This window comes from Oryza glaberrima, chromosome 9 (assembly GCF_000147395.1).
Source record: "Oryza glaberrima chromosome 9, OglaRS2, whole genome shotgun sequence".
Taxonomy (NCBI): Eukaryota; Viridiplantae; Streptophyta; class Magnoliopsida; order Poales; family Poaceae; genus Oryza; species Oryza glaberrima.
The window spans coordinates 12,367,696-12,378,288 of record NC_068334.1 but is presented as its reverse complement, the minus strand read 5'-3'; positions in this window follow the sequence as shown (position 1 = coordinate 12,378,288).

Here is a 10,593-nt window from a genome sequence, read left to right as displayed (position 1 = left end):
GTCAAACAAGATGAGGTGCTTTCTTGCTCAACTTATAGAAAATAAAAAGGTCTTTTGGATGCTTGCAAAAATTGTGCTACTCTTACTCAAGAGGTTTCTTATTTGAAAAGTTTCTTGCAAAGATTTCCTGATGGTAAAAAGAACCTCAATATAATTCTTGATCAATCTAAGGTTAGCACACATAATCGTGGTTTAGGTTTTGATTCTTATGATTATTATACTAGACATCCTCCTGTTGTTTTGGATGCTTCTAGAAGAGGTGAAATTTTGATTAAACCTGAGCCTAAGAACACTGTGTTTAAATCTGCTAGTGTTAACGACCAAATTTGGTAATATCAGTATCGGAGATAAAGACTAGATTGAAGCGGAATCGGGGATGAAGATTGTTGTGGAAACAGAGTAAGAATCGGCTAGAGTCCGGATCGGCTACGATTGGATCGGCTGAGTTTGAGTCAGACTTGGTTAGGTGATGCAGCCGATTCCGACAATACAACTTGGTGTACAACATCGGGTTGGGTTGAAGTGCTTCAAGATGATTGCCACGCATGGATAAAGTCCTGGAAAGGCAATTGTATCTATTAATTAGGACATTTTATGTAATTTCCTTAGAGATATGCTTGGGCAAAAGTCTGCCGTAAAGACTTGTGGTATCTTAGAGTTTGTTAGAGATGAGAGTCGTGTCCGGTATGGACATATTTTGTAATTCTCAGGTATAAATAGACCCGAACCCCATGTAATCAAACGAACACACGTTCAATAAAATTTTGGCGCATCGCCACCCTTTTTGCTTTCGTTTTATTTCGACGAGTTCTTGCTTTCAGGTTGAGCTGCATCGGTTTCGATCTTCAACGAGAGGTAAAACTTGTTATGGCAGCTTTATGACGAACTTCTCTTTCCAATCATACGAACTTCTACTTCTTTGTCTTCTATAAATATACCACGCCTACTTTGTACTACTACTATAAGTCAAAATCTAGAGAAAAATATCACATATGGATTTCAGAGGGTTCCAAAACTATCTCTCTTTCCAATCACAAGAACTTCTACTACTTTTGCCTTCTATAAATAACCACGCCTACTCGGTACTACTCATATAACTCTAGAATTATATAGTAAAGACAAATTATTAAGCAAAAAACAAATCTAAAACAATTAATTAACAAATCTAAAACAATGAATTTACATTAATTTTCCATCTTTAGACATACTACACATACTCGATACTACCCAATAGTTTGTTCATTAACTCTTTAGTTATGACATAACATGCATCTAGATTGACATCGTGTACCTATTTTACAACACGGACAATTATCAACCTGCGTAACAGAAAATAAAACATTAAAAAAATCATTCTAAACAAAATGAGATTTTTTTGAGTGAAAAATATGGATATATGATAATATATAATATATTCAAGAAATAAAATTGCAAGCCTAAATGGACAAAAATGCCTGAAATTCCATACGGTTAGGGTCACATGTAAGAACACAGCTAAAAATAGAAAGAGAAAAAAATAAAATACCTACCCTGCTATCATAAGATCCAGTTTTTCCTAGACTACACGCTGTATATTTCGTAACAGAAAACGAATCCCACGACCTGGTTTTCCCGGTCGCCATAATCAGCTCGCCGCATGTAAATACACGGTCGAGGATAGCGTCCACATATGGACGTCACGTGAAGAAGATAAACACGTTATCCCAAGCTTGAACATACTGTCTGAACTTAATTACCTTTGTATGACCTTAGACAACTCAAAACCTACCTTTGCATGACCTCTAGACAACTCAAAACCTAATTCCAACTTCCTTGCGTCATCAGAATACCTAACTTAATTACCTTGCATGACTTCTAGACAACTCAAAACCTAATCCCAACTTTCTTGCGTCATCAGAATGAATGACCATTTTTGGGAATGAAGGCAGAATGAGACGAGATTGGCAAGGATAATGTTGGACCCGACGACGAGGCACCTGAATTTTATGGCAAGTCGGGTATCTGAATTTTAGCTTCTTCTTAGACGATGGTTATTGAATATATTTTGTAATTGTAGATTGCATTAATTGCAATTTCTATAACCAAAATCTGCAATTATTTTTTTTGGTAACGTGACAACAAAAACAGTTAGACTAAATCATAAATCCAATAAAATATTATTTGTGTCGGCACGAAAACAAATAACATAATCCGCAGTGACGAGATTCTTAAGTGTATCACAAATACTCGAAGTTATATTCTATGTTGTACCGATTACCAAATCATGCAGGGGCGCCCCTTTTAAGGTGTAGTTCAGGTACGACTGAAACCACAAAGAAATTGCACTGATAGCATAAATTCCTTTATTGAATGGAAATACCATAGTATTTGCATAAAAAAGATAAAAAGAAGAAATTAGATGAATGATTTCTTATGTCAAACAAACAGTTGCGTTCCTAACATAGTATTTGCATAAAAAAAAGATAAAAAGAAGAAATTAGATGAGTGGTTTGTTTGATTTGCTTCAGCTAAACGAAGTAGTTGTTTAAGTACAGCCCGCTATGGCTGCAGACAGAATTCTAAAATGATTAAGTAAATCAATTGCACCCATGACAGATGAATTACTTGCACCACTGAAATGACCTAAAATAATCAAAATAATATCCAACACTAACCACGCTCATATTCAGAACTTGCCAAAATTGAAAGCCTTCAATAGCGACCTAGTCATCGAGGAGCAATAGTTATCATGTACCGAAATGATATGCAATAATATGAATTAAATGAACAGAAAGAATAAAATAATGCAGATGCACTACTATTCAATCATCGGTACTGAACTAAGTGTACATGGAATGGTAGAAAAATTAATTTCCTAACTTTCCTCTAATAAAACAAAGTACGCCAGAAAGGAAGAGAAATAATCTCACCTGTTTAACGCTCTTGTTGTGATCTACTTGAGAACTTGTGCCACAATGCTGCAAACGAGATATTTGAGAGTGATCTAGCAGAACCAAATTGCATCCAATTGGTTAACTCTAAGATGGCATTTTACTAATCTTCTATAAGTATTTGAGAGAACATATATATACATATATAATTTATGGAGACATATAAGTATTGATATGGGTCTGATTTCATGCAATCATATGGCCTGATTTTAATTTAAGATCAAAGACAAACACAAAATTATAATATTGAAGGAAATTAAAGGAAGGAAATTGGTTGTTAAAGGAAATTGGCAGCAAATAATGTTCATTATTCCCGGGTACATGCAGCAGGCAGTAAGTAAAATCAAATGCGTCTATAGATTAGCATACCAGCACTGAACAAGCTAACTAATCCCTCGTGTAAATATGGAGATGACAAGATACTATGTTGATTGAACGCAACAGTATGTTTACTGATATATGTTCAGTGAAAGCTGCAACCTGCGACAAGGGCTAGCCTGATTACGACAAATGCCCCTTCCTAGTAAATGTTGCTTAGTACTTGCTAAACAAACGAATGGCTACCAACAGACTTGAGAACTTCCAAACCTCACACACAATTTCTAGGAATCTCCAGCAATCAAATGCCACATACGATTTTTTGTTTACCTTTTCTATATTGTGATGTCCCTCGGTGATGAAGGAGAGACGGGCGGACAGGTACTAGATCTAGCTGCCGTCAGGATCATGCGATGGCCGGCGGACTTGCAGGCGGAGTCCGCTATGGAGCAAACGGGACCAGGTAAGAGATCGACGGAGAAGCGGCGTAGCCGGCGGTAGAGACGAGCAGATCCAAACGCCTCACGCTGCATCGATTGCGGACTGCTGCCATGGACGTCAGTTGAGAGCGGGGAAGGAGAGTCGGCGACGGAGACCGCCGCGGGATGGAGGAGGCACGACGGCAAAGCTAGCGGCGAAAGTGGCTGTGAGCCTGTGAGGGATTAGGGTTGGGGGAACAGGGACCGGCGGCTCAGGGGGAGGTGGTCGACTGTGTGAAGGTGGAAAGCGGAAGCAGCGGCAGATAGGATTGGGGGAGAAGGCGATTGCGACGGCGGCGCTAGAGTGGGAGCGGCGGCTGATAGGGTTAGGGAAGAAGGCGCCGGGAGAGGGGGACGGAGGTCGCAGGTTCGCAGCCGCGCGTGGGCCGGGGGTGGGGTCGCGGACTCGTGGGTGGTGGTGGGGAAAGAAGGATCGTGCGCGGATGTTCTGGATCGTTCGATCGGGCGTTGATGAAATATCGTCCGTTAGATTTGATGAATGAAGTATAAAGGATGCGAAGACCTGATTGGTGAATTATTGGGTAGATTGAGAGGAAAAAACATATGAGATGTACAACACATATGCTGGAAAGATTGGGTTTAGTGTTAGAAATAGCTAGGCAAAGCGCCGAGTCGATGGCACTATATACCAGAAATATATAGTTTGTAATAACCAAGGACAGCAAGAATCTAATTCATCATTGGACACTACTAGGATGAGTTGTGATGCTCGTGTTTAGTTTAGTGTTTGTCGAAAGGGAATTTGGACAGTGCAAGAGGTTGTAGTTGAACACAACCATCCTCTTGTTAGTCCAAACAAGAGACACAAGCTGAGGTCCCAACGACATGTTATAGAAACGGATAGACAATTAACCAGATATGGGAAGCCGGGATGAAGCCCGCCCAAGTGTATGAGTTTATGAAGGAGTGGTATGGAGGAGCTGACAAAGTGCCATTCTGAAAGATGGATTGCAACAATGAGATTGGTCGTGAGCGCAAGAAGTACTTAGAATCCAATGACACTGAAACACTACTAGAATACTTGAAGAATAAGCAGTTAGAGGATCCTGCATTCTTTTATGCCATTCAATTAGACAAGGAAGATGATCGCGTAGATAATTTCTTTTGGGCAGATGGTCAATCTATCATGGATTATGCATGCTTTGGCGATGATGTGTCATTTGACAACATGTTTGATACTAATAAGTTTGAAATGCCTTTTGCTCCACTCCTTCGAACCAACCATCACAAACAGACAACAATTTTTGGGGCTGCATTGTTATTTAATCAAACTATTGAATCATTTGTTTGGCTCTTTGAAACCTTTCTAATAGCAATGTCAGGCAAGCATCCAAGCACAATTTTCACTGATCAAGATGCTGCCATGGCAGCAGCTATTGCTTTTGTACTCCCAAATACAAGCCATCGTCTTTGTTTGTGGCATATTTATCTAAATGGTGGTAAAAATCTTGGTCATGTAATTCATAAGCATCCTAACAAGTTTCTAACTAATTTTAAGAGATGTGTCTATGAGGACATATCAAAGTATCATTTCAACAAAATGTGGCATGAATTGTTGAGTGAATACAAGCTTGAGGATAACGTATGGATGCCAAATCTATATGCTTTGAGGGAAAAGTGGGCTATTGTCTTTCATGACTCTTTCTCAACTGATATGACCTCGACCCAAAGAAGCGAAGGTATCAATAATGTCTTCAAGAAAATATTTCGTAGGAAACTTGGTCTTTCGGAGCTCCTTGTAGAATGTGATAAGGTTGCTGCCAGTCTTCGTGAAAATGAGTTGGATGCAGATTTTAAGTCACGAAACTCAAACCCCGTTACTTGCATCCCAAATTTACCTATGTTGAAGACCGCAGCTGACTCGTTTACACGGAGGATGTATTCAGAGTTTGAAGAGGAGTTTACAAAGCAATTTTCATTATCATGTAAATTGTTACAAACTGAGGGGGTCAATCTTGACGTTCATGATTATGCCTATGGAATCAGACCATGAAGCAACAGTTGTGTATAACACTGTAGATATGACCATTACCTGTTCTTGCATAAAGTACGAGTCCATTGGTATGTATACACGCTTTAAATCACGTTATAATTGACCCCTCAGTTTCTGAAAATTGGCATCCATATCTTGTAGATATATTGTACAAGCATGCCCTCAGAGTCTTCAATATGAATGAAGTTTTCAGTATGCCATCTCAATATATACTCAATAGATGGACTAAATATGCGAAAAGAGGATTTAATATTGACAAAGAAGGAAGTGAGAAGGAAACTTTGAAAACACATGCTGCACGTATCTCTCGAAAGGCGACATCCATTACGTTGATATGTTCAGTGTCGAAAGAATTTCTTGATGATTTGGAGAAAGCCATAAATAATTTAGACTTGGAGGTAGATAGTTCTCTAAGCAAGATGCAAGAAAAAACATGTCAGGTTCCTCTAAATTCAAATGACTATGTTGTCCACACATTAATGGTGCAATATCGATTAGAGTCCTTCGGGTGGTCAAAGGCCCAAAGAGTAGACGATCAAAAGATGCAGCCGAAAAGAAAAAACAGAAGAATACTAAAAATGCTAAGAAGAAAGGTACTGATCCTACCCATTCTAGCATGTTTTTTTCCCATTCTATGTTTGTATAGTTAATTTATTTTATGCTCTGACATTTTGTGTTTGAACTATAGGAGAAGATCCAAACAATACATCAGAAAATAGAGATGAAGATGCTAGTGATGTGTGTGCGCAATCTTCGACCATGGTTGCACATGGTGTATATGAGCAATCCTCGACCATGACTGTGTGAAATCATTGTCATGATTAATATTTGTGATGAACAATTAGCTTTACAAATGATTTAATCGATGAATTGGTTTGAAAAGATGTGTGGATGTTGGTGTGAGTGCGTGTGACTAATGTGGGTCAGGTTGTGATATCTGTGCCTAGAAACGGTTGTTTTGTCTGATTGTGTGCAGGTGACTTGAGGTCAGTCTTGGTCAATGGTGAGGACCGGGACTATGCTCAGGGAGGAGCAGAAGTCTAGTGCGATCGGGATACCATGTGAGAAGGTGACTAGAGTCAGGATTCTTGGAGGTCAACTTCGGTCAATGGTGTGGATCGGGACTAGACTCAGAGAGGAGTTGAGATCCAGATGATCAGGATACCGGGTGACGAAGTTGGATACGAGATGGCATACGGTGGATGGATATCGTATGGGAGTGATCTTCGCAACGGCTTCACAAGGTATGCGTGCAAGCGTCGGTGTTCGCGAAGGGGATTAGAAGAAATTGAAGAGGCGTATATATGGTCCTGCAGTACGGTGATATACTGTAGCGTGCATATATGTATGCGTGCTTGTGTGCAGCATGCATATACATGCAGTGCATGCATGTATGTGTGATCGATACATGCATTGTTGCATGCATGTGTGCAGGCTAGGCGGCAGCAGTGACTGTCGGCCTGAGAACAGCAGGAGCTGGCCTAGGAGCGGCAGGTCTGTTCGGTTGGCTGGCGAGGCGTCAGCCAACTTGCGAGATCGAGTCCGATTCAGTTTGGATCTGTGGCAGGTTGGCTGCAGGATTGGGAATTGTAGTTTGGTTTGGTAATTGTGGATAGAGTCCTAGTAAAACTAGGAGTTACTAGCCGTCAACCCGTGCAACGCACTATTACAAATATTATAAATGTTATAATTTTGGTCATATATTAAATCAATTGGTCCGTTATTATCTGAATTATAGTAGTTTGGCTTGAAAGAGTACTACATGTCAATGCAATTGCAGCTTGCTCTTTATTAATTTCATCTTTTAAAATTAAATTACTAAGGTAACATATTGAGAGCGAATGATGGGTACAGCTTCATATTCTTAATTTTGAGTCTCAGACACACTAAATTGTGGAGAAGCTAAACCTAAATAGTCCATGATATTGTACGAACAACATGTTTTATTAACATGGATTGTCAAATACGATCCACATGAATATAATATAGACGTTCATGGATTGATGACAAAGCCTATGCACCTTATTTTTCTCTTACCGTAAATCAATGTATTATATTAGAATTGGCATCTCAAGAAACTCTATTGGGATCAAGCTATTAAATCCATTTGTACTACTTGTTTTACAGTGTGAGAACATTTTTTTCTTCCCTATATCCCACTTTCACTTTGTCATATATACCGCAGTGTTTATATAAAGTTATAAGCATGCATATGAAAATAACATCAAATGTCAATCGATGATATTACTTTCTAAAACAAATTTAATTTATATTAGACTATCCTCGCAAAAAAAAATATATTAGACTAACTATTTGTTATATATTTTAAGAGTTGAATCTAAAATAGTGTGCACGTTTTATTGGACTGAGGTAGTAATTAAGAGGGGCATTTGCAAATTTGCCACCGGTTTTTTCAATTTTGAAAGGATGCCACTTGAATGACAGTTCTAGTGGCATTTTTTGCAATTTTCTAGTGGCAGTTTTAACGATTTAAAGTAGTGGTAAAATTCACAATTGCCCCTAATTAAGATTGTCGGTCATTACCTCGCTTTCAGATTGTGGGAACTCCATTTGGATTAAAAAATTAATAAACTAATTGCCTCTCATATGATAAATAAACAATTACTTAAGTCGTGTCTAGTATAGGAAAATTAATTCACCATAAGAAAACATATTTACCTGCCCAAATTATGACATGTACGCATCAAGAGATTGCTCTTGCTTGATTTGGTGAGAGGTGATGTTTTCCTTTGCTAACATGTGCTGGCATTGGAAACTTTTGCGCTTGTCTAAACAGTTGGGGAATTGAATTTTCAGATGATATCGCTGAATTGCTTGCTTCATCAATACATCAACTTATGTCAACGGAGGACTTAGGCAGTCTGCCTGCACAGAACATCGAGCGGAATTAGACACAGGAGACTCAGAATCGAAGGCAACCAAGCAATGCTATAGGATTGTTGAAGATAGCATAATAGTCCAACAGAAAATCACATGATAATGAGTAATGACTATTAAGATCGTTAGTTTAACTCTGCCTTTTGCGATTTGCCATAATAGATCAATCATTAATCTGATTAATGAATCAATCTTACCAGGTTATATCGACAGTGGTGGTTGGCCTGGAATCCAATCAACTCATCGGGAGTGATAGGGAGGTTATCGAGAAGGCAAGTTTGGCTCATAGTTAGCGACGGCGGCGACCGCCTGGACCAGCCTCTCGTCGTCCTTCGGCAGAGCACAGAGTAGGGTTTTGTTTTTTATTATGTCTACGCTGTTATGATTCGGTACCACACTGGTGTTTCTTTTTTTCTTCTTGAGTACACGTGCTTTTAATTACATGTTTCAATGGGCTTTTAGTTGCACGTTTATTAATGGGCCTTTTAGCTGCACGTTAATTGTACGGTTAAGATAGAGCGATCAATCTAATCAATGGTTAGATCTTTCTGATTAACGTGGAAGCTCATAGAAAGTGCCCAATTAGTATAGGTATAGATTCTTCTACTTTGAGTAGGAGGTTTTTGGTATAAATAGAGGGGGAGGATGTGGCCTTCCGGTATCGGTTTTAGTATGCCATGTTTGAGAGATTAGATAGGGTTTCGTGAGAAACTTGTAAGGGGTGCTTTGGCTGCACCTTGTGAATAATATACTTGAGCAATAAAGATCATATTCAATCATCAAGGCATCGGCGATCTATTCCAGTTTTGTAAGTTTTACGTTTATGTTTGATTTTGACATTAACTTATGACTGTTCGTTTTGCTGCGATTTTGTTCAAGTTAATCCATTCAAAATCTTTCTAATACTTCATAGATAAGATCTAGAAAGTTTCATTGATTGGTTCTTGTTAGATTTGAATTTGCTTAAGTTTTAGGTTTATTTCAGATTTGCTGAAATTCTGAGACAGCTGACTTTCGAGGGTGTTTTCTCATAAAACTTTTATTAGTTTGCAAATCCCTCAAGTGGAGTTGTTCCTTGTTTTGTATGGTTTATTCTGTCAAGTTTGTAACTCGATCCAACGATTGGTTTAAGAGAAATCGTGTTTTTACCGAAGTTCTGTCAGGCTGTTTTTAGGGCTGACGGTTAGACCGCCGAGTGACCTGCGGTCAGACCGGCCAGGTTTCGGTCAGACCGACCCTAGTAGGTCGGATAGACCGCTGGACGTGTGTTCCATTTGTTTTTGAGGTTGGGGTGTGTTTTGATCTATTAAGATTCGATTATTTGACTTCCGCTGACATAATCTACCATTCAACCCCCCATCTGGTAAGCTTGGTTACTTGTGTTCGATCCTACAGATTGCATATGATGCGTATGGACAATCCTTGACTATGGCTGCTCCTTTAATCCAAGGTGGATACACAAGTCTTTTATTTGGAGTTCAACAAGATTCAGCCATATCTGCTAGAAAGTTACATTTCGATTAATAGCATTTGGCACAACCAATGAGTAGGCTTTTTGAATGGATTTTGGTGTATCCATGAAATTGTACTCTTTTACTATGTAGCACTATTATTTTCATTTGAATCATGTTACACTAAATTTTCATTGATGCTGTCAATTCTATCCATGAATTTTATAGCTATGTAGGAGAGATGAAATTATCTACATTGATTCAAAAAGACCAGCTTCTAGAATTCACATTCTACATTGGAACTTCAGGATTTCAGATCCCACAATAATCCATATCTTATTTTTCAAAAGGAATCAGAGAAACAATCATATTTTTTTAACATCTCAATCACGTTGCAGATTTGAGAACATCCAACTCGCCATATGTATTTCAAATAAAAAAATACATTGTACAAATTACATAGGGATTTGAGTTTCCTTGCAATTTGAACAAAAAGGGGTTCA